Consider the following 20295-nt stretch of genomic DNA (forward strand, 5'->3'; position numbering starts at 1 on the left):
AAAATATATATCCAATCTGACTGGCAGGTATTATCAGTAATAATAGGTTTACTTTGATTTTAACTTCACATAAAAAGATCCATCCTTTACTTGATGCCTTCCGGTACTTAGTGCTCCATTTAAAAAGAGGAACTGTGCAAGTAATTTCAGTGGATACAGAGATATTCTGTGCTTTTATTATACTTGGTATGGTTTCTGCATTCATAACCAAAACTTTTGTTAGTATTTCCATGCATGATATTATCTAAAGTGCTCAGTCTTCTGTTTCATTACTCATATTTTGCTGCATTTTCTAATTATTTCAAAACAAATCAATCATCTACTATGTCTTTGCCTAGGAAGTTTAAGAACACAACTCTTGGAGTCAAATCCCTACTCTCCTATTTGGCGTTGGGCTTTTCATGTTACATCTTTGAATGTCAGTTTCATATCTATAAATTGGTAGATAATAATTATTATCTCTGAGGACTGTGCAAAGATTCAACAGATAAAAGACACATGAAACATTTGGTACTGTGTAACATGATTTTGTAAGAAATTATATCTACTTTATCATGAACATCTAAAAAGGTCTTTGAGACTCTTTGCTGTTCTGCATGGTCAATATTTATAATCGAATTGAAGAATAGGTAGTTTTTATTTACATAGAAGTGTATCTCTTAAAGATTCCAACTCTGATAAATCTTAAATATAAGTTGGTCACATAATGTAAACCAATACAGTCATCAATATATAAGAATTTATCCTTTTGAGTTTGTTGTGGTAGAAGCAAGATGTGGCTTTCCAACTTGTGACTCAACTATTTAATGTTTTAGTTTTTTAAAAAATAAACATTTACATAGACAAAAGTGTCATCAACTCCATAGCATTTAATAACACTATTTTGAATAAAAAACTCAGGATATTCAAATCTTTACAGGCCCAAAGCAGCCAAACTGTAACTTCCAAATGGAAATTTTTACTGCCTTCAATTTGCATGGTTATAAAGCCAGAAAGTAAAAATGATGTTTGGCTCACCAAAGTAAACCAAAATTATGACTGCAAATGTCTTCAAGAACATTGACTGGATATTAAATTTGAATTTATTTTCTATACCATAAATGTAGATTCTACAATAATAATTGATCTTCTGGTTCATTTTAGACAGGTCTTTAAGTATAAAAATTCCATCTCATTTGCTTTTATATTTAATAAATTTAAACATTTCCATTTAACAAACAACACACTTCAAAAACTTTGGAAAACATCATTCTCCTAGGTGTTATGTAGGTATCCAGGTAAATATGATGTGGTCTCTACATGCAAAGAAGCATGCAAATCAAAAGAAGAGACAGACATACCCCATTATGCACAGAAATCCTTGAATGGGGCAGGAAGGCATGTGTACTTCCTGTCCCCAAGATTGGTTTCTTTTCACCATACCCAACAGTCAAGTCCCTGTATTACTGAGGTAATCTTTGTACAAAACACCTTTCTGTTTTGGTCTTTTTTTTTTTTTTATCTGCTACTCCATTCTCAATGAACAATCAGTACCATTCTTCTGTTGAAAGATGTGCATAGTAGAATCCACGTACTTATCAAACAAAGTGTATGGGTGTGCTATCTCTCAGGTACAACGTTTCTACTTTTCCTGCTATCTTTGCTTTCTTTTCTGGCACCCAGTATGCATATTTTATCAAATCAATTCATTTTTCTCCAGAAAGAGCTCGTATTTAAAACTAAGTTTAAACAAAGCATAATGACCCAGCTCTAAAATACTATATTTCCTTGCCAGTAGAAACTTCTTTCCCAATGATCAAATCCAAAACAGCCTGTGATAAGATCATGAAATTTAGCAAAAGGGACTAAGAAGAACTTATGCTTTAAAAAAAAAGAATATTATGTGTTTTATCATATATATTACATTTGAAAAAAATGCACATGTTCTTGATGGTGAAGATTAGATTCTCTCTCTTCAAAGACCAAGAATTTTTGTAGCCACACTTTTCCTCTATGCAGACAGCTCTCCACTTGTTTGATTAAGGACAATGTTACACACAAATTCTATAGCTTTATTCCTTAGCTTTAAGATTAAATGATGATAAAATTTTTTAACCTTTATTTTATTTTTATGTGGTAATGATGATCGAACCTAGTGCATTCCACATGCAAGGCGAGTGCTCTACTACTGAGCTAGAACCCAGCCCTCAAATGATGATAAATTTAAATTGTGAACTCTATTTTTCTCCCAGAGTACTTTCATTTAGTTCAGTTCTTTAGCATTTGCTTCAATGGACTTCTTCTGTACTGAACCATAATTTTTAAAAATATTATTATCAGGGCAAATCTCACTGACTTATTCAAAGCATTCATTTCACATTGGTCCTAAGATGATTATATTTATATTCATGTATTTTCTACATACGAATAAAAAAAAAAACAATGACAGTCTATAACTTAGGTCACAGGGGCAAAGTCCTATGAGAGGAAGAGCTTTGTCTCTTATGTAGCTCTGTGTGTACATGTGTGTGTATATGCATATCTACATGTATACACACAGAGAGATATATATACCTATATACACACAGATATATATATATATATATATATATATATATACATATATATGTATACACACACACATTTTTGACATACCTTGAATCAGATATAAGGTCCATGTTAGTCAAGTTTACCATTATTATATTTTTTTAAACTACTAAAGCAAATTCATCATAATTGGTTTCATTTGTTTGTCCCCCTGCAAACTGTTTGCTTAAGTAAAAATGTAGTAGCAGAATTTAAGGATCCTTGATTCTCGCTGAATATCACCAGTAATCTCAAAGAAACTCTTGAAAGTCAAAGATTGTTTGTCATGGTGCCTTCAGCACTTAGCAAGCAACTCTGGCTAGCAGGGCAATTATAAATACTTTGAAACCTGGTGAGAGTCCCAGAAGCCCTACAGGTGATAATAGGTGCATAATCGTAGCTCTGATCCTCTTCAGAGACCCCATGGTGAAAACTAAAAAGTGCAGGACTGGCTTGCGCCAGAGTGCAGGCTGAACCCTAAGCAAACCAGCTGACGCAGGGCAGGCTGACATGATGATACAAAGAAAGATTGTGTCTCCCAAATCTTCACACTCAGTTCCCAATAAACCTTATTTTTATTTGGGATTCAGAAGGTGCTGTATCTAACCCTTCCCAAGAATTTTAAAGTTAAATACTGGCAAAATGAAACCGTGCGTATCCAAGCCCTCTATGGTGGAATTTTGAATGTCTCTAGAATTTTCACACTGCCTGGACTTCCTCAGAAATAATAAGCAGCCGTGGTCCCAGTTAGGCCCAGCCATGGAAAGTTCCTTGGGGAGCATGTTCAGGGTAAGGCATTCGGAGTTGGCTCAGTTGTGGATTCCATTGTTAACTCTTTTGTAATTTGTCACTCTCTTTTTGCACCTGTGAAATGTCATGAGGCTGTGTGTCTCCTGTGTGTGAGGATCAATGGAGATAACTTCCCCATGATTTGCAAGTGCAGAAGGAGTAAGGATCACGTCAATTATGCCTCTCATTATCACAGGGCCTAAAGTGTAGTTGAAAATAACATACAAAGGAGGAAGTTCTTACTCAAAAATTTTTTAAAAAGTTTTTTTTTTTTTCTCTATGGATAAAAAAGAAAGGAAAAACCCCTTTGTCTGAAAATTATCTTAAAAGCCATATCCTTTTCTTTTGCTGTCAGTAGAAATAGAAAGTAGGTGACCTTCTGTGACATTCTGTCACTGAAATCATATAGTACACATAAGGTTTGCTCTATGGCAGAAATTTAAAGAAATTAAGCTGCTACTTCCTTCTTTGTGATACTTGTTTATGAGAGTATTGTTCCAGAGCTATTGATTTCCATATATGGTCCTTTCAAGCTTTCCTCAGTATCACCTTAGATGTTTGTCAAAAGTACAGATCTAACTCCAGACCAACTGAACTGACACAGCTGGTGTAGGGCCCAAGGATCCCCATTTTAAAAATGCCCCTGGGACATGTGTATGGACTTCAAAGCAGAAGAGTCACAACCTAGGGCACCAATCTCCAAATATTTGACCACCACCAATCAGTGACATTTATGGCATCTAGTACTTACGAGTAACTGTTCCACTTAAAGATTGTGGATGTTGCCAAACTTAATGCAAATTTCTAAAATCTGTTGAAGGTTAAAAATATAAATATGGGGCTGGGGCTCAATGGTAGAGTGCTCGCCTGGCATGCTTGAGGCACGGGTTCGATCCTGAGCACCACATAAAAATAAAATAAAGGTATTGTGTCTACCTATAACTAAAAAATACATATTAAAAATATAAATATGATTAAAAATTAACTTTTCTTTTTGTGGCTATTGGTCTTAAACTACTTGGAATGCAAGAATTTGTATCTCTGACTCACATGATAGATTTACTTCAATTGTAGAGAATAACAAGTAGAACAGATAGGATGTATAAATTCATCTCTGTATTATTTCTTTTTTGAAAAATATTTAATATAAAATATTATGTAACCCTTGCCTCCCATTCAGCCTAACAAAACTTAACATCTTTCCAAATTCACTTCAGAATTTTTAAATAATAAAAATACTACAGAAACATTTAAAATTCTCTGCATAAACCTTCCTGCCCCTTGTCCCTTCCTTTTAACTCCAGAGTAACAAGTATTCTGAAAGGTAAGTGAATGACTCTCACTAATGATTTTATACTGTATCTTCCTAGGATATCTACAATCAATTCTTCCTCCCTCTTTCTCTAAGGAATTGTTATATGTGATTTAATCTTGCAACTGCTTGCTTATTTCATTTGGTATTACAGTCTTCAGGTTTATCCATATTGATAATATGACACTAGTTCAATTATTTAAACCTCTATCTATACTATTTCATTGTATAAAGACATATATTTGTACATATGTGAGAAAGTTTTTCTTCAGCTGTACAAAAATTGAAATTTCTGGCTTGCACTTTTAATAGAGCTACATTTTTTATTTCAAGAGTCTTAATTTATGTCACTTATAAAGCTATGAAAATGTATGTTTCTTAAATTTTGTTCAACTCATGATTGGTGGCATTGAACATATCTGTATGTCTATTGCTATTTTCATATTCTGGGAACTCTTACGCCTTTCCTTTGTTCATTTGTTTCCTGTTGTGTTCTTTGATGTTTCTTTATCAATTTGTAGACATACTTGTGTAATTTGAATATGAACTTTTGCAATATAAGTGAATTTATAACTTTTTCTTTTATGGTTTAGACTTTTTGAATCACCAAAAATATAATCATAAATATATTCTTCCTATACTTTCTTCTTCTGAAACTTTAGCTTTGATTTCTCCATGTAGTTTTTGGTTCACCTGCAATTTTTATAAAATGTATTTTTCAGATTTTTTTATTTACATGGGATAAAATTCTTAATTCTTCCTTTCTATTTTGAACAATTTTGTGAGCTTTGACAGATGCAGAGAATTGTGCAGAGTTCGAGATACAGAACAGTTCACTCACCCCAAGAATTCCCTCAGGTTGCCACAGGGAAAACTCTCCACTCACTCTTCAATGCTGGTGACCAATTATTTGTTCTCTACAGATTTTGCCTTTTCTTTAGAAAGTCAAAGAAATAGAAGCAAAATGTGTAACTTTGAGTCTGGTTTCTAAGCATGAGAGTCAACTGTGTTGTCAGATGTATCAAAAATTAAGATTTTTTTTCTTGCAGAGTATTATTTTATTTTCATGGATGTACCACAATTTGTTTATCTACTGACATAATGCAAGATTATTAAGTGGTTTCCAGTTTGGGGCATCTATAAATATGCTACTGCAAACAGTTTTGAACAAGTTCCTGTGAACATATGTTTCCGTTTCACTAAGGCAATTGCCAAAGATAGGTATTTATTTTACTTCAGAAGAATCTGTCAAAGTATTTTTCAGAGTGCCTGGTAACATTTTGAGCTGTATGAGAATTCCAGTCTCATTGCACTATATGAATCCTTGTCAGCATTAGACATTTTCTTTTGTTTATTTTTTAATTATAATTTTTTAAAAACATCATTCAAGATAGACTATCCTGGTATCTGATTTTTGTTTTAATTTACATTTTCCAAATAATTAATGATTTCAGACTTCTTTCCAGGTGCTTGTTGGCTGACCTTCAAATACTTTGAGAAAGCGTATATTCATATCATTTAGCCATTTGCAGGGGATGGGGTAGGAATTGTTTTCTTATCATTGAGTTTCAAAAATTCTTTATATATTGTGTATGAAAGTTGTTTTTTTGAATACAAAATTTAAAAATATTTTCTCTGACTCTAGAGTTTGTTACTTGAATGGTCAGTTATCTTGTAAAGTGACCTTCATTTAAGGATGTATATTTCTATAATTCAGTTCAGGTCATGCATTTTGATCAAAAACCCAACAACAATGGTCTTGATTCTGTACTTGTCTCTGTGCTTCATATCAGGTAGCACATGATCTAGATTTATCTCATTATGATGCTGTCATGTTTTTAAAATCTGCTTGCTTTATCAGATTCTGATATTCGTACAAGAAAATCTGTCACTATGACAGTAGTCTTGTCAATTTTTTCTTGCTATGCTCTCAGTTATTGGCATAGACATTTTTAGGCTGTATTTTTATGAACTAATAATTACATCATCTTGGTGGATTCTTTTTTCTTGTCTGTTATATTTTTCTTTATTGCTATCTAGTTTGTCTTTTTTTGCTTTAAATTCTATTTTGTCTAATATAAATATGGCTAATAGGAGTTATAATTCAATTTTCCCTACATAACCAATTTAACTTTCTAAGTGGTTTTCAGTTCAACTAAGATGTTTCACTAATATTTAAGGCTTTCTCTTTCATAAATACATTAATATATTCTCCACATATTTAGACTTATTTATAAAAATTTTCTTTTGAAATTTTTTCTGATCTTTGTTTTCCTTCCTTTGTTGAATTTAATTTATATTTTTTAAAACTCCTTTTAATTTCTCCTGCTGTTTTGCAGGAGTTGTGCTGAATTTCTGTTTTTTTTAAAAAAAATTTAAGGAGGAAGTCTCCCTGGATTGTTTTAACATGCATTAATAAATGTAAATGTCTCAAATGAAGCCTAAATTTATTCAGTATTTCTCTCTTCTTCCTAAATACACCACAAAGATCTTAACAATACTTCCCTACTGATATCTCATCCTATTATATGTATACACACACATAAAACTGTATTCTAATTGTGTAGAGCAGTGATTTTATAACTTCAAAAATATTTCATAAACTTTTTCATTTTAAAATCAATAGTTAATTATAGTTTGAAGCATGTTTTTATTAATTTATTTGTTCGTTACTTTTACTATGTCATCCTTTCTTCAGGGCACAAATTTCTCTGATTACGTATAACCTTTAATAGTTCTGAATTGGTGTGCCTCAGCACACTGGGTGGTTAAGTATTGATCTCCTAGTTCTAAAAGTATCTCAGTGGGTCTGGGGTGAACAGGTGGCTCTGGCTCACCTTATTTTTTTTGCTCTTATGTACCACTGAGTTAGGGGATTTTCTAAGTAAGCTACAATGTGAAAAAGTTTGGGATGCGTCACCACCCCAGCAGCCTCTTGCAATGTTAGTGTGCAGCTTAAATCCTTGTTTAACGTCTGAAAAACTTTAATTTCCTGGATATAAAACTTGAGGTTGAGAGTTGTTTCACTTCCACATTTTAATAATAATAATACTTTATTGTCTATTGCTGCTGATGAGATATAATCTATCAGATTAATCCTTGTTCTTTTATTCATAATATGTTTCACTGTGATAACTTTTGAGAAGACCTGTTTACCTTTGATGTTTGAACATTTCAGAAGAATACCTTTAAGTATAGGTTATTTTCATTTATCTTGTAAGAACACTTTGAATTTGAGAACTAACATTTTTTTCTACTATAAATTTGGAGAAATTCTCACCTATTTAATCATTAAAAGATTCTGTGACTCTCTCAGTTAAAAACCTATGCTTGGAACTCTCATGTTGATGTCTTTCTCCTGTGTCTCTTAGCTGCTCCTTCATTTTGTTTTCTGTTGAATCTCTTCATGTATCTGTGCTGCATTCTGAGTAAAGACTTCAGTACTATCATCCACTTCAGTGATTCTCTGTTCCTCTATCTGCAACACATCCAGGTTAGATTTTCTTTCATTGTCTTAGATTTTTTTTTTCTTATGGTTTATACCTAAAATTTCTATTTGTCTACAGTAATCCCCCCTTATCCATAGTTTTGATTAGCACAATTCCGGTTACTAAGATCACCATGGTCCCATAATATCAAATAGAAAATTCTGGAAATATACCATTCCTAAGTTTTAAATTGCATGTTGTTCTGAGTAGCATGGTGGAATCTCACACCATACCACTCTGGCCTGCTGATGACAGGAATCATCTGTTTGTCTCAAGTATCCACACTGTATACCCTGCCTGCCCATTAGTAGTTACTCCATTTTCAGATTGATCGTTTCACCATTTCAGTGCTTATGCTCAACTAACCCTTATTTTTACTTAATAATGACACCACAGTATGAGAGTGGTGATACTGGCAATTTTCTTATGGTATATTGTTATAATTGTTTTATTTTATTATTAGTTATTGATGTTAATTTCTTACTGTGTCCAATTTGTAAATTAAACTTTATCATAAGTATGCATATGTAGAAAAAAGCATAGTGTGGTTTCAGGTATGCATTGAGGGTCTTCAAACATATCCTTTTTGCATAGGAGGGGACTATTGTATCTATTTTTGTGTTATAATAGAATTCTAAGTAGACCTCAATGAACTATCCTCTTCTGTAAGCCCCTTCCCTTGTGAACACATAGGGTCTCTAACTTGCTTCTAACCAATCAGTATGGCAAAGATGATAAACTATTATTCCCAAGATTATGTTTCCTTATATGGTGATAATGAAAGGAATTTTTAAATATAATTAATGTCTACAATTCATTGACTTTTGGGTAATGCAAAGGGAAATAATCTTATGTGGGCCTAAGATTTAATCTATTGAGTCAAACCATTTTTAAGAAAGTTCACGAGTCAGAAAGGAAAGCAGTAGGGAATGCTGTCTTCTGGACCTTGAAGACACAAATTGTCGTTATAGAAATAATATGCTGGATATGAATTTTGCCCACAACCAAGTGAAATTTGAAGAGGTCCCTGAACTTCACTATAATTACAACCTAGGAGTCTGAGCAGAAGATATAGATAAGCTGCAATGGCCTCCTGGCCATAAAAACTTCAAAATAATATATTCACATTGTATTTAGCCATTGAATTTGTAGCAATCTGTAACTCTGAAAATTAATACATGTGTTATCAATTCTTGTTTTATCAATTGTTTTGTTTTTTGATTTCAGAATTCCTTATTCCCTTAAAAATATTTTTCTCACATTGATTTCTTTTATTTTTATTAATTTTAAAAACTTTATACCTATCATATTATTTATATTTCATTTTATCTGCATTAAATTTTGAGTTAATTTTTTTTATCTGTCTTTCTAAGAACTTTATTTGTTGATCATGTAATTTTTTAGTGCAGGCTCATTTAAATAAGAGACTATCCTTTTCATCACCCTCTCCCACTACCCTCTTTATCTAAATATCTGCCCCTTACCTGCCTTGCAAAGGTCCACAAATTCAGAAACAGGCCTTGAATTAACCTACACCATGGCAGACAATACTTCAGCCACCTTGGGTATTTCTTTAGGTTTTATCAGGGGATATTTCTGGTTGCCTTCTACCTTGTTAGATAACTTTTTCATGGATATCTAACCTAGGAAGTAGATATGTTTTTAAATTTATTTCTAGAATAGGGGAGCTCTATATTAGCCACTGTTTCAAGCAATTAACTAGCTACCTCTCTCTTCTTTGCTCCTTCTTTCAAAGCAAATAGATCCTCATCTCTCCATCTTGAATTTTACAAATAAGACTCAGATCCCAGTTGATCCTATCTCCAAACTTCAAGGACTCCTTGCTCCTCACTGACCAAAGCAATCTTTCTAGCTTTGTCTTGTGTCATCAAATATTCCACCTGCTACTACCAGTTTTCAGTCTAACACACACCTTAGCTATTCTCTTACTCCACGAAGCAGTACAGACTAGTTAAGAACATAATTAGATCCAGACAGCTTGAGATCAAATATGAGTTCAGCTCGGTAACTGTGCAACTTTGAATGAATTACTGAAGTTGTTTGTACTCAAATTTCTCAGTTTAAAAAATTATGATAATAATACTATCTCATAGGATTGTATGAGGTTTTCAAGAGTCAGTATATGAATAGGTTATCATCTGGCTCACTGTAAGCACTCAATAGCTATTGCATATCATTCCTCGAAAGTTTTGAGGTTAGATTATTGTTTCTCTTTCTAATTCTCTCTAGAACAACAGTGTTTTTAGTAACCTTGTCTTCAATGGAATTGCCTCAAACTTTACCTCAGAAATCCAGTCCCATATGTCCTACACTTGTCATTGTAACAGCGGTAATCCCTCCATAATCTCAATTTTAATGATTTAGTTCTCTGATTATAACCTCCCATTTTCCATCCAATATTTCAACTTTAATAATCCTCCAACCAATAAATGGGTAAAGGAACTAACAGACTCTTCACAGAAGAAGAAACATGAATGGTCTACAAATATATGAAAAAATGTTCAACATCACTAGCAATTAGAGAAATGTAAATTAAAACTACACTGAGATTTCATCTCACTCCAGGCAGAATGGCAATTATCAAGAATTCAAGAAACAATAAGTGTTGGTGAGGATGTGTGGAAAAAGGTACACTTGTACATTGCTGGTGGGACTGAAAATTGGTGCAACCACTCTGGAAAGCAGTATGGAGATTCTCAGAAAACTTGGAATGGAACCACCATTTGACCCAATTATCTCACTCCTTGGCATATACCCAAAGGACTTAAGATCAGAATACTATAGTGATGCAGCCACATCAATGTTCATAGTAGCTCAATTCACAAAATCTAGGTGCCCTTCAACAGATGAATGGATAAAGAAATATTACTGATCCATAAAGAAGAATGAAATTCTGGCATTTGCAGGTAAATAAATGGAACTGGAGACTATCATTCTAAGTGAATTAAGCCAGTCCCCCCAAATCAAAGGCTGAATGTTCTCTCTGATGTACAGATGCTGACTCATGATGGACGTGGGAAGTGGAAGTTCGGTGAATTGGACAGGGGGCAATGGGGAGGAGGGAGAGAGGATGGGAAAGACAAGAGAATGAATTGGACATACCTTTCCTGTGTTCATATGTGAATACATGACCATTGTACAACCACAAGAATGGAAAGTTATACTCCATGTATGTATGATATATCAAAATTCATTCTACTGTCAGGTATAACTAAAAAAACCAACTAAACAAAAAATAATCCTCCAACCCCAGACATAACCCATATATAATCAATTGATCTTATCACATTTACAATATTTTTCTACCCCTCATGTTCTCAATTGACCTCCTGTATATTCCAAATTTCCTAATGGATCAGTAAAGTCAATTCTTAGCCCATAAATCTTATCATTAATGATTTTCTTGCTTAAATACACTCTTAGCAATACCACAGTCATGACCAAATGTTCCTTCACTACCCAACTTTTGCATATATGAAGCTGATTGTGACTAGACAAACACATTTTTACCTTGCTGACTGGTCTCAATTCTCAAATCAAATTCATGAAAACTAACCTCAAATGGACCATAAGTAGTTCAATCCAATTCTATAACATTTCCCAAATTATTTACTTCCCAGTCTCTGGAGGACAAGTTTATACCTTCTCAACCATCCTCATTCCTTTACCTGCATCTGAATTGAAAATTTTCAATCATAAAATGGAAGCAATGAGAAGAGATTAAAACTAAACTTCTTTAGTTTATATTACTTCTTTAGTCTACACTACCCTCCTACAAGTATGTGTACTTAATACTCTTTCTTTACTTCTCTTATTGAGGATGAACATTATAACCCTGCTCCTATGAAGGGCTGCACTCACCTTCCAGCCTTGTGCATTACCCCATTTCCTTTCATTGGTTCAATTTTCCTGTCTCACTTCTGCAACATTAGTACTTCCTTGTCTACTGAATCATGTTCGTCAGCATCTCCCACACTTAATTTAAAAAGATTTTTCTTGACCTTAAAATTTCCTCCATCTATTCCCTTCTTTGTAGAAAAACTCTCGACAGAATTATAATTATTGTCTCAAATTAAGTTCACCCATTTGTTTACTGCAGTGATTTTTGCTTTATCATTAATAGTATCTGTATTTATGGCTTTAAATTCCACCTATACATTGGAAGCTCCAAAGACTAAATTTCCATGTCTAGTTAGACATTGACCAAGAGCATCATAAAATTAGAATATTTCTAGTCACTCTTTACCCCTCCTTTAATTCTCTACCAATATCTTCCTCAGTCTTTCCTAATTTTCTAACACCATCTGTACCATTACTTAGGACAAAAATGTTCTAGCAATCCTGCTTGACTTATTTCTCACACACTGTATATCTGATTAGTGAAAGCTATTTGTTGTACCTTTCAAATATTAAATTTAAATTTGACAACAAAGTTTAATAAATTTAATATTTGAAAGGTACAACAAATAGCTTTCAGTAATCAGATATACAGTGTATGAGAAATAAGTCAAGCAGGATTGCTAGGACATTTGAGACAGCAATTATAACTCTATCAGAGTTAAGTCCATGCTAACATTAGCTCTGACCTGGAATTTTTCAGTAGTTTCTGACTGCAGCCCACACGACTTCTCCCTAGATGCATTACCATCAAGTATACGGCAGCCCAAGCAATGCTGATAAACCCCTATGGCATGAGGCTAAAAGTGGGAGAAATTTTTAAACAAAACAAAACTAAAATATTAGACATCAGTAACATAGAAGATGGAGAGAAATGATAGTAATTAAAGCATTCTAAGTTTCTTCTATTAGATAACAACTAATTAAATCCATGTATTGCATTTGGGGAGTTCCTGGGGGAGGGGTTTTCTATGCCACGAAGCAATGTTCAGTGAAGCTAATTCCCTGGTATATTTTCAATAAACCTGATGAAAGTGCTATATGCTAATTAGTCTTAAAATGGAAAGAGCATTTTTAAACTTAATTAACACTATGTTGTTTTCTCTGCACTGTTGACAGAGACCAAGTTGTGTAGGAAACTTCCTTTGTGAATAATAGTACACTTACTGTATATGATAAGTATGGTCTTTCACGATGTGAACCCATATTTTCCACTTGAAGGATCTATTAGAAATATATTTTGTTCTAACAAAAAAAAGATTAGTAAGGATTGAAGGGAATTTTAATTTAGATTGGCAAGGCTCAGAGAAAAAGGGTAGACATTCTTTTAAGTACATGAGGAATCTTTTCATGAAGTTCTAATTGTCTATCTTTTTGGTCCCTTGTGATACCAGTGGTATCTAATTTACCTATGTTGGAGATATAAAAATCAGATAAGCTATGTAAAAGCAACATGAAAAGTGTTTTACAATGGTAGTCACTCCCTGTGGAGAACAGTGTATCTGTTCTGTCAATAGTGGGGCACTTGGGGTCTCCTGAATTATTCACCTCACTTTCATATGCTATAGTTCAACAGTTCTGGAAATTCCATTGCTGCTTTATGCATTCAAACTTCAGGAAGAGGCATATGGGGTATAAAACAAATGTAGGCACCAGCCATGCTACTTAAGAAGAGGGACTTTAGGTGATTCCTATCTCTTGTAAGTCACCTTAATTTCTCTGCTTCCTCCTTGAAGCCTAGTTTTCTTTGGTAGGATATGTAGAAATCCATAAAATGAAACATCCATAAAATGAGAGGTTATAGGTCTTGACTACTCTCAACTGTAATATAAGGAATCTTCATATTTATAGTCAAATTTTCCAGTGTTCAATCATTGCGTCATTCAACGGACTTTTGATTTGTCATTCCTTGGCTCTTATAGCAGCCAATGCTTATGTAGAGGTTTCATTTTTTAAAAACTATGCAACTATAAGATAATGAGACTGTTGTTATGTCGTGTGTTCACAGAACTTTTTTTTTTTTTTTGGCGGGGTGGGAGGGCAGTACTGGGGATTGAACTCAGGAGCATTCAACCACTGAGCCACACCCTCAGCCCTATTTTGTATTTTATTTAGAGACAGACTCTCACTGACTTGCTTAGTGCTTCACTTTTGCTGAGGCTGGCTTTGAACTTGAAATCCTCCTGTCTCAGCTCCCAAGCTGCTGGGACTACAAGTGTGCATCACTTTATCTGGCATAGAACTCTTATCCTTCTATGGCAGACCTTAAATTGGGGCTCCTATTAATGAAATATTCCCAATTCAAGATCCCCCTATCAGGAAAGGGGTTACATCTCTTTTTTTTTCTTTTCATTTTTCAGTTATTAAAAATGGTGTAGTAATAACTTGCCCCCCAAAATCTTTCAGGTTGGGCTAAGTGCTTGATCTTCCCAAATTTTGACAGGTTGCAAATTGATTAATTCAGGTTCTTCAATTGCTTGTTAGTTGGATTGATGTAAGAGCAGAAGCCAGTTTCTTTTCTCTTCACTCACATGGCAACATAGATGATTCGGCTTAATACACACTGTTCAACTCTCTCGATAATATCATAATTTACAATTTTACAAGCTGACCATATCAACATTTCTTTTCCTCACTACTACATTAACTGTGCAAAGAAATAAATTAATAGAAGTAATGGCACATTGAAAGGCAAACATTATCTTAGAAATAATTATTGGAATAGAGAGAGAGATGCTTGGAAGAGTTGGGAGATATGCCTTCATGCCAGTCCTTACTCACACCATCATATTTTTGCCATGTATGTGTAAATGTCACCTTCAATCTCTAAAAAAAAAGAAAAGTACAGAGGTTAGGAAATGGCATTCTTCCAAATTTCCCTTGACCAACTTTAAGTGAAGAGGCTTGTAAATATTTTGTTTTCTTGAAGAACAAGAGAAAATGCCCTTTTGCATAATCTCGATTTCTTTGTTATATACTGTGCCGAAATATCTCTATTTTTTTTCATGATTTGCTACATAAAGTGAAATCACTAGGAGAAGCAAAGTATATATTGTAATAGAATGAACAAATATAGCCGTGAACACTGGGCAAGGACTCTTGGCAGCTCTTCCCTGAAAGCTGTGGAGGACCTGCTGTGCGGAGCCCTAAGGCATTCTGACAGTGAAAAAGCACACTGATAAATAATGTTTTAAAACATTTAATTAATAACTAAGGCCACAGTATGTATCCCTTCTAGCTCAGACAAGAGAGAGGTTTTTTTTTTTTTCTTTACAGTATTAGCTACTTACCCAAAAGATAATATACAAAAGATATTGGGAAAGGCCAGTGTCTTTTTAAATTAGTGTTTTTGACTATAAAAATTTTATAAGCTTTCCAAAATGAATTGTGGGGAAATAAAATGGCAACTCACCTAATAATAATGATGATAATGATAGTAACAAGATTGTACTGTGGCACAGAAAGACAATAATAGAGTGTTTAAAAACTCAGGCTCAAGTGTCTAACAACAGATGTGGGTTGAAATTTAACTCTGCCAATGAGTGACCTTGAAAAAGCTATGTAACCTCCCCACACCCTCTGTATGAAATAGGGACAACAACAAGATCCATGCAGAGTGTTCTTATAGTTAAAATATATAATATATGCCCAATGCTTAGTGCCTGTCAGATATCAAGAATTCAGTATACATTAGCTATTAATTTTAAGTCTTGGTATTTTATGCAGCTCTCTCTCAAGGGAAAGAATAGTTGAGTGTGTTGTACAGTAATTGAAGGACTGTTTGAGGTTGTGAACCATTAGATATACTTTGGCCAAAAAGTCAAGAGCAGATTGATGTGCATAGAGAAAGGACAAAAGGCTCATAGTTTCCATGTCTCTTTAATGTTTCTTTGCTGGTCCCTTTGAGATTGTTAAAAAAAGAAGAAGGGGTATGGGAAGGGAAAAAAAAGAGGGGAAGGAGAAGAATAGGAAACTATCTATGAACTCCACAGTAAACTAGAAATCCAGACATTTTTAAGTTACACTCATTGTAAACACGCATGTGCCTTCCACACTAGGCTGCTCGCTTTGTTGTTCTTTTGGACAAGTTAGTTCACCCATCCTCTTATTCTTTCCAGTATAGGTTAGTGTGAACTTAAATAAGTCTAGTTATCCTTCTCAAAGAATTCTTTGCTGACAGATACAGTCTAGGCTTGGTGTCCCATCTATGTGCTCCTAAAGTATACTGTACTTCTATCTCAACTCCACATGCTGTGAAAATTGCTGTTTCTTGTTTTGTTTTACCTTTCATCCATATGCTCTGAATGACAGGCAGCATGTGTGTTCAATGCCTAGTACAAAGCCTGGCATATTGTAGTTGCTTAATAATTTTTATGTGATAGTTGTTCAACATTGAGTGGACTAGCTGTGCAATAAGGTTTATTAAAATGTCTGGGTTCTTAAGAATATATGTTCTCTTCCCATAGTAATACTGGCTTAAAAGATATAAAGTAGAAGATTATATCAGAGAACAATAGCAAAATAAATAAATTGAATGGGGTGCAGCCTCTATCCACGGTTGCCTCTTTTTTCCTTTGCATTAAAACAAATTTTTGTCATTTGTTTAGGGAAGAAATAGGTATGGAAGTAGGAGCTTTGCACACTTATTTGTAACTTATAAATTGGCTTAACTGTATTGTGTACTTGGAAAATGATTGTTATCCCTTTAGCAACATATGGTCATCAAAGGATTAGAATGTTCAGATGGTAAAATAACTAGAAGAAAAACTGTCCACTGTTTCATACTTTACAGGACACTTTCAAACTACTATTTCATCATAACTAAAGTCATAATATGCACTCAATCTCAATTTCCCCTTAGGTTGCCAACTGTTAGCCCAAGGAATTTCAATAAATAACTTTGGTACCCAAAGATTTACCTAACTTTCCCCTCCAACCTTTACTGTAAGGCCTTGAATGAAATTATTTTGTTTCCAACCAAAGAACAACTCAAATGATTTGTGATATTTTGTATCCATTCTACTCCAGCTCTTTTCCAACCAGTGGCAACAAGTTTTTGTTGTTTTTGTTGTTGTTTTGTTTTGTTTTTGAAATTGAGGTTCAGTTACATATCTGAACATATATCACATCTTTTCTATCTTACTAATTATCGGTCTTCAAAATGATTTTCTCTTCCTCTTTAATCTTCTACTAATTTGGCAAGAGCTGCCTGGTACCATCTAGGTTTCTCACCCTATTTCAATATCCTTGCATTGTGATTGGAAGGCTAATTTGTTCAGGACTTGTACAATGATGAGCTTTTCTCAAAACAGAAGCAGCAAGCTGCTTCACACCAACGTATACTTGGCCCCTCTCCTGTCAATCCATATGTAGCAGATGCAGATAGAATCTGTTGGTTGGCACAAGACGCTCTGTGCACATGGCTCCTATTTTTAACCCTCTGTTGGTATCCATGTGCAGAGAATGTGGCTTGTTACTGATGGACTCTGAATCCCTCCAAAAGAAACTAGACTTAAAAATCCATGCAAACAGCTTAAAAAACAAGGACTACTCTGTGTGTGTGTGTGCGCGCGCGCACGTGTGCATATGTGTGTACGTGCGTGCGCGTGTGCCTATTGACCAAGAAAATATGAATAATTCAACCCTCTCATAACTAGCCACTAAGATCACAACACTCTGAATTGAATTGCAATGATTCCATATAAATCATATCAATCTTAAAAGGTCCAATGATTTTATTGACAGATTTTCTCTCACTCTCCACCTTTTCAAACAATACTATTAGAGATGCACAGATATATGAATTAATGGCTCTTTGATTTTAAATAATTGATGCAAAAGGCCATAAGGGCAGCTTGCTATAATATGTCATTTTATGGAGAATAAAGACCCAAAGATAATTTCAAAAACATGTTGTGTCCTGTCATTAATGATAAAAGTGCATTAATTGATCGGGCTGTCATCAAAATAAGAGATGTTAGGTCTGTGATTTTTCAAATTGCTTCTTAGACATTGAAAACCAAGTGATTACTCAATTCAATTGTTATAATAATTTTTACTATAAATGATTATTATTATTATTATTGCATAAAATACATTTCAAAATACCCTAAAGTACCTACCAAGAATTTCTAGTTGAGGAAAGGATTGTTATCCAAAACATGCTTCTTCTTTTACATTTCCCTTTTTCTATCTAAACTGACACTTGGTTCTTTTATCTTTATCTCATTCTTGTCTTTTCCAATAGTACACACACTGTATATTTTCTACCTCCTACTATCTGATAATACCTGAATATATTAAAGAAGAACTAAGATAATTCTGGCCTTGTGAGGGATCTGATGCAATAGAATGATACCTTGGGATAAGGGACTCAAGAGAGGTCAGAGAGAGGCAAATACAATAAAGGAGGGCTTTTGAAGATGGTATTTCCTATTCACAAAAGATGCATTCTGGTGTCCCAGAAACCTGTTGTTAAGTATTATCCTAAATCTCTGACACCATCTTGTCTCAGACTTTGATTTACAGTTTATATCTCAGTTTGGGAAGATATTGCCCAATACCCTTCACTGATGCATCCATCTGTCAACTTCCAGTCCCTCTCTAAGACCCATGGTGTCCAGATGGATTTTATCATCTGGGGAGTAGAGCAATGTTCTTCAAATTATAAGTTGCTCACAGAATTAAATCAGTATTTTTGACCAACATTTTTTAATTAAATGGAATAAAGTAAAATTGTCAGCAAGAATATACCAAACAAGGGAACAAGGGACATTACTACTTTATTAAATATATTTCTTTTGCTTATAGTTTATGTGTATGTGTGTGTGTGTGTGTGTGTGTGTGTGTTTGGATCCTAATTCAAATATATTAATTACTATAGGCTGTTGTCAAAACATTTAAAAGGTGCTTTACTGGTTTCTTACATTTGTGAAGTCAATATTGCTTGTCCATTCATAAAGCTATTTGAGAATTGGCTAATAAGAATCAGTTTAACTTCCTCTCCAAGAACCTGTATCATAACCATGCTATTTCTCTGACTTCCCAATAACACACATATCCTGGGTTTGACCAACTGAGGAAAAATGACTATTTAAGCGGAGTCAAGTGGAGTCTTATGAAAATTTCTCTTACATTGTGCCAGGAAGTGATTTTTTAAATAGAAGAATATTCGTACCTTAGGCAGGGAGGTAGTGAAGGTGGAGGGGGGCAGAGGGAGAGAGAGAGAGAGAGAGAGAGAGAGAGAGAGAGAGAGAGAGAGAGAGAGAGAGAGAGAGAATATATGAATTAGAAATCATTCCCTGCTCCTTTATTTTTGTCCATACATATCTTCCTGACAGCAAGAATCACCCATAGAAGGTAACCTATGATCAATCCTGTCTCCCCATGAAGCCACCATCACACCTTTCATATGCAGTTGAGAAGTTCAGTCACTTCATATTCTGCTTCAGGAACACATAGAGTTTGCTAGAGTATTAGGCTAAGTGACCATAATAATAAAACACTTTTAACTGCCACTCTGAGAATATGTCCCTTACAAGCACTTCAGGAGCTGTAACAACCAAATTATTGTTACTTACTTCCATTATCCTTGGCTGTGTGACTCACCTTGGTTCTGATCTCTGGCTTTCAGTTCTTGTCTCAGATCCCATCATTAAGCATCATATTTTGACATATTTCTCTGAACTGACCCTCTGCCCTCTCTGTAGGATAGAACTTTGTATTTAAGCTTGGTCTCTGAATACTTCCCAACTTAATGCAGCATCACTCAAGCCAGCTAGATCAGCCGCATATAGTTTTCCAAATGTGGAAAGGAGACTGGAAACACTTTTGAATTACCAATGCATAGTCTGACTTAACTTAGCCTCTTCCTCTCACTACCTGCATACTGGTGGAAAAACTTTTGGAAGCAAATCAAAAGTGACTCTGTGAAATAAGAATGGAAGACAGAATTGAATTCACTTATGACTCTGTAATCTTTACTTCTCTTCTCTGCTCAGCTGCATCTGTCATTTTCTCTCAAAATAATTTCAAACTAAGACTGTCCTAGATCACATTTTTCTAGAAGCAGATTCTGAGCTAAAGATTGAGGAGCAGGAGATTTCATTAAGGAAGTCCTCTGTGGAGAGATCACTAAAGGAGTGACTGCAACAGGGGGGACAATGGGGAAATCCAGGCTTAGCCTGGATGCAGTGTACTCTGCCCAATCATGGAGTACCAGCC

The sequence above is a fragment of the Marmota monax genome, unplaced genomic scaffold, assembly GCF_021218885.2.
Source record: "Marmota monax isolate L192 unplaced genomic scaffold, Marmota_monax_Labrador192_F-V1.1 WCK01_AAM20220418_F8-fsc00070, whole genome shotgun sequence".
Classification (NCBI taxonomy): Eukaryota; Metazoa; Chordata; class Mammalia; order Rodentia; family Sciuridae; genus Marmota; species Marmota monax.